Source organism: Monopterus albus, unplaced genomic scaffold (assembly GCF_001952655.1).
Source record: "Monopterus albus unplaced genomic scaffold, M_albus_1.0 scaffold46.1, whole genome shotgun sequence".
Lineage (NCBI taxonomy): Eukaryota > Metazoa > Chordata > Actinopteri > Synbranchiformes > Synbranchidae > Monopterus > Monopterus albus.
The window spans coordinates 896,559-901,844 of record NW_018127926.1 but is presented as its reverse complement, the minus strand read 5'-3'; the positions used below and the strand labels follow the sequence as shown (position 1 = coordinate 901,844).

Sequence of the window (5,286 nt, the reverse complement as noted above, 5' to 3'; positions counted from 1 at the left end):
GGAAATGAAAAAGGTTATCCAATTAAAAGTAATTGCCAGAGAAGTAGAACGAATACACTGTTGTTTCAGGAAAATAAATAAATAAAATAAATAATGACAGCAAGTAGCCCACAGCGTCTGTTACTGTATTATTCACCATGAGGTCCCCTCAAGCTCCCGGCCCTTCTATATGTCTCTTTTCTCATATTTTAGAATAAAAATCAACATCAAAGATTTATAACTTCATTTCTAGAAAGGCATGATAATGTGAAGCAGGACAGAATGATTCTGTCAGACTTTTAAAAGTGCACACTGCACATATATTTAATAACATTTAACAATATATATTTTAAATGGATATAAATATGTGAAATGCATACATATTTTCACGCCTGTATTAGTCCAGCTTTCTATCTCATTTACTTTTGTAACATAAAGTTTGTATTACCCATTGTTAACTAGTTGACTTAGTTTACTAAGTCTAATTTGCATTGCTAATTGATTATGTTAATTACCAACACTTAAGGTGCATTTCAGACTGAGTGCTGTGTTTTACACAAGGGTCTGCATTGGTTGGAGGGTGAGGGGTTGCAGGGCGATTGTTGAAGGCATGTAAAATATGGCCATATTGTGATGAGTCGACATCATCCACTTTCCTGGCCTGCATGTTTCTGTGGTGTTTTGGTTATTTTTGCACCAATTTCAACCACCAGTGTTTCTAACACCAGTACTGCTAGATAAAAACATTGTTTAATGTTCAATAGGTTAACTAAGGAAGACCCATGAGTTTGTAACTGTGACCAAAATTTGAGTGTGAATAGCAGTGAATGCTCATGCTAACGTGGTAAACAAATGAGTCCTCTTCCCATGGGAATGTACGTTTTGACCATCTCTTGTACACAAGATTGGTCAATGCCGCACCTTTGCCGGGATGATGTCAGTTGAACCAGATCCAACTTTTTCACTGCACAGGGCTGTGTCGTTTTGCTGGTGCCAGCTACAGTGAACAGAATCCCTCATAACAATGAATGGATAGGGCAGCATTTTTTCATATCTTTGAAAGTCAATCTAAAAGCAGCCAAACTCAGTCTGAACACGGCTTTATACTGTATTAGCCCACAAAGCACTAATGTTAATTGTTGGCACTAACTACTAATGCATATACAGCAGGCCTACACATATACCAGCCCGTATTAAACCAAAAACATCAGTGTTTGGTCCTGGCTGTCACTAAAACACATACTTTACTGTGTACTCAAGTGTATACTGTATTTTATTATCACAACATTCCCTTTTGGTACCGTTACCAGTGCAAAAGACATAAGCATATTTGTTGGCTGTAATTTCTGTGTTAACCAAAAGCAGAGACCAGTAAAAGTTCTAAATGTGTGCCTATCAAATGGGTAGCATAGCTTGGTGGTTAACACCACTGACTTTGGTATGCCAGATTGGGATTCAAGCTCTGTGTGCTTGTCTGTGGGACTGCAATGACCGTCAGCTCTTTCCAGCACTTCAGTTTTCCTCAACCTTCAGCCTTTTATGGAAACCCAGAGTGTTCAATAATAATAATAATATAATAATAAACAAAAACATTGAAATTAATAAACATATAAATAAATTGTGTAAAATAAACACACTTGCACAGCCGCATTTGTGAAATAATTCAAGAAATATTAAAACTTAAATCATAATTTCGAAATGGTATTTCATCATTCTTAATAGAGTTTTTAGGGGTTATTTTTTATTGTGATTATGGGCATTATAATTTCAAAGTGCTATTTTGCAAAAGTCTGTTTTCATAATGCCTTTTTATGTCCCGTTCCTATGGTAGCCTAGATGGTGGGCACATTATGTTCATGCTGCTGTGACTCTGCAATAGACATGCTCTTGAATACAGTAAGTCTAGAACAATTCAAAGCAGGTAGGAAAGTAATACAGATAGAATGCAACAAATTGCAGTACAACTCACGTTACCAGTAGGAATTCTGACTGACCTACACTGACCTACACTGACCAGGCATAACATTATGACCACTGACAGGTGAAATGAATAACACTGATGATCTCGTTACAGCCACCGATCTGTGTGGGGTATATTAGGCAGCTAGCCAACATTGTCTAAGGAAGGACAAATGGTGAACCGGCGACAAGGTCATGGACGCCCATGGCTCACTGATGACGACGTTGACCTACTGTAGATCTTTTGCAATTAAATTTTAATGTGTGTGCTGCGTGTATGCAGATGCTTAGCTGTACTGATGGCCACACGAGGCTCCATGAAGCTTTGAACCCTTTTAGGCCATTGTATTGAAAATTGGTTCACTACTGGAAGCTTCATTCATTGAGCACATAGGTGACACCTACAACAGTGGTTGTTGTACAGCCTTGCAAAGGTGATGCTGAGGCACCTTGCGTGTGCACAGAGTTTTGTTGCATTGTGGAAATTACTTAAAGCTAAAACCTAACTTCATTTTACATGTCTGTTTTTCTTCCTTGACTTATGAAGTATCTTAAATGAAATATTGACTACCTAAGTAATCTTTTTTTCCCCAAGAATGCCTAAAAATTTGAAATGAATTTGTAATTACTGACCCCAAATTACACACTGGACAGAGCAAGTATTTAGAGGGTTCATTGAGGCTGTGGATGTAATTAATGTTATATAATATATGTTTTTTATTGTGCTTGGTGTACACTGGGTGTGCTTGTGTGACTTAGGCATTTTTATTCAAAAATAATAGTTTCTCCACAGTAGAAGGTTTTAGTTGATTTCTCTTTTTTGAGACAATGTTCCCACACTTGTAATCGTTTCCTTGATGGCTCCATAGCGAGGCAATCCAAAAAGTACTGACAGGAGGTAAGACATAGAGCGCTGTTCCATCCATGTTAAATACATTTGGATTGCGCCTGTTTTCAAAGCTCCGCCTATCGAACCAAGCTGGTCAGCTGATTCAGTCTGAATGAAGCAATGCACCTAAAGCTGGTTGCCAACCGTCATTAAAAACAGAAGAAGAATGAAGAAAAAGTAGAAGTCTGAATGAAGAAAAACGTAGAATGATGAAGTCTGAATGATGAAGCCGAAGCCTGAATGAAGCCGAAGAAGAAGAAGAAGAAGAAGAAGTCTGAATGAAGCCAAAACCTGAATGAAGCCGAAGAAGTCTGAATGAAGCCGAAGAAGAAGAAGTCTGAATGAAGCCAAAACCTGAATGAAGCTGAAGCCTGACTGAAGAAGAAGTCTGAATGAAGCCGAAGAAGAAGTCTGAATGCAGCCGAAGAAAGCCGAAGCCTGAATGAAGCCGAAGAAGAAGAAGAAGTCTGAATGAAGCCAAAACCTGAATGAAGCCGAAGAAGTCTGAATGAAGCCAAAGCCTGAATGAAGAAAAAGAAGTCTAAATGAAGCCGAAGAAGAAGAAGTCTGAATGAAGCCGAAGAAGAAGAAGAAGTCTGAATGAAGCCGAAGCCTGAATGAAGAAGAAGAAGTCTGAATGAAGCCTGAATGTGGTTCGAACGTCATCAGCCACGTGTTTTTTCCGATTTGAAGCAAGGTCCGGCACAGTGCTTCAGAAAAAAAAAATAAATAAACATCCCTTTTCGAGTTTGAACGATGCTTCGGTTCCTTGGTATCAGAGGGAACATCACTACTTAGCTGTTACTCAGAGGTAAAGCAGTTGCAGAATAAATGTATAATTTCGAGTTCATGTAGGCTACTTTATCTAGTCTTAGCGAGAATTTAATGTTAGCGTGTAACATTAGCAAAACTCTGCTAGCAAGAAGCCTCTCCAGCTGAAGGCGAGCCAGGCCTGTGCCCTCTAATTAGCTCCATGTATGGTTAGCCCTCCGATACGCTATTGTTTTGCTTTAGCATGCTAATTTTAACAACGAGAGTAATTGTTAAAACTTGCTTCTAGGAAACTTTGCCATGACCTAGCGGTAATTAGTCACCTATCCCTTGTTGGCTCTGTAGTTTGACTGCCAGCATTATGGGAATGGTGTTTAATCGAATATATCTGGACTAGATTAACATTAGCACTGTCTTACGCCCAACAAGTTCACTGAAGTTTACAGGACACTGGTCTTTGGTACAGATTTCTTTGTTGTAGTGGAGAAACCTTTTAGGTAAGTACGTGAGTATTGAGTTTTTGTGATATGTCTGTGTAAAATGGAGCCTCCATTTAGATTGAAGTCCAGACAAACGCCCCGAAAAGCCTGTTTTGTTTAAATCAAGATCACATTAAAAATATCAGCAGGTTTTATTGACAACAGAAGCAATGCCAGGATTTGATGATATCAAACTATCAGTAAGTAATTTCACTTGAAAGAATGGTGTCCTGTTAACAATGGATAGAATTTCATGTCTAAATCTAAAGGTCTTTCAGTATCCAGAAATGAAAACTAACTGGAGGATGACTTGTATAAAGCTGCAAGTAATGGAGTCTTGTAGTGTTTTTTTTTCCCACCACATGTGAAATTAATTCACTGCTCAGTGCCTATAACAGTTAGATATTGTGTAGAAAATACTAAACACGGTGTGTAATCTTCAAATGAACACTTCATTGTAAATTTATCACCTATATATATATATTTGTGACACACTTGTCTTATTTCCCTCCTGCTCTACATTCAAGGTGGCAGTGGTCAGATGGTCACCAACAATGGGAAACACATGCTTTACATTTTCCCTCTTCAAGAAGAAATTGAGACTACATCCCTTCTCTATCAAGCTGTGGAAGGGTAATTTCACCAACAGAAATAATGATGTAATTTCATACAAAGATTTCTACAAAATATTCTCCATCGTCAGAGATGCTCTGGACGGGCATTTTTTAGGATGCCGTGTATGGGGTTTATTGTAGTGTTGTATGAAGGACGCCTTTGTTCTTTGTGAGTAAAGGTAGTGGTGCAGTGAAAGGTATGTGAAACTAATCTGACAAAGTGGATTCACTAGTTTTTGTAGCACTTTTAATTACCATTACAGGCTTTCTCATCCATTGTTGGCTTCATACTAAATTTTGAATATAGACCTTATAGTGTGATCAGAAGCTACAGAGCTGCTAAAATTTTCCTGTATCATTTTGTCAAAGTAGAATTGTAATGAGACTGTAATAGTACGTGATAGTACTTTATTACTCATGTTCATATTTTGGCAAGATGCACAACAGTAGGACTAACCATACTTTGCATAGATATATACACAATATATATATAGTTCATTTCCCCCAGCTGTCTTGTTTGTGGCCACCACTATTATTTTATGAAAGGCAAGTAACTGTAAAACTTAATGTATTTGACACTTTTCATATATATATA

General features: G+C 37.8%; 1 long non-coding RNA gene across 4 annotated transcripts in view; it reads left to right on the top strand.

Annotated features, from left to right (window-relative positions):
* The first annotated feature begins 3,416 nt into the window (after window positions 1-3,416).
* LOC109960376 (uncharacterized) overlaps window positions 3,417-5,286 on the top strand; it is a 22,004-nt gene continuing 20,134 nt past the window's right edge. For 3 of the 4 annotated variants that reach the window (XR_002274992.1, XR_002274991.1, XR_002274993.1), the window contains exons 1-2: window positions 3,417-3,638; window positions 4,605-4,710. This is a non-coding gene — a long non-coding RNA (uncharacterized LOC109960376). Of the gene's footprint in view, window positions 3,639-3,681; window positions 4,096-4,604; window positions 4,711-5,286 lie in introns of those variants that run through there. The other variant, XR_002274994.1, reaches the window with a different exon arrangement.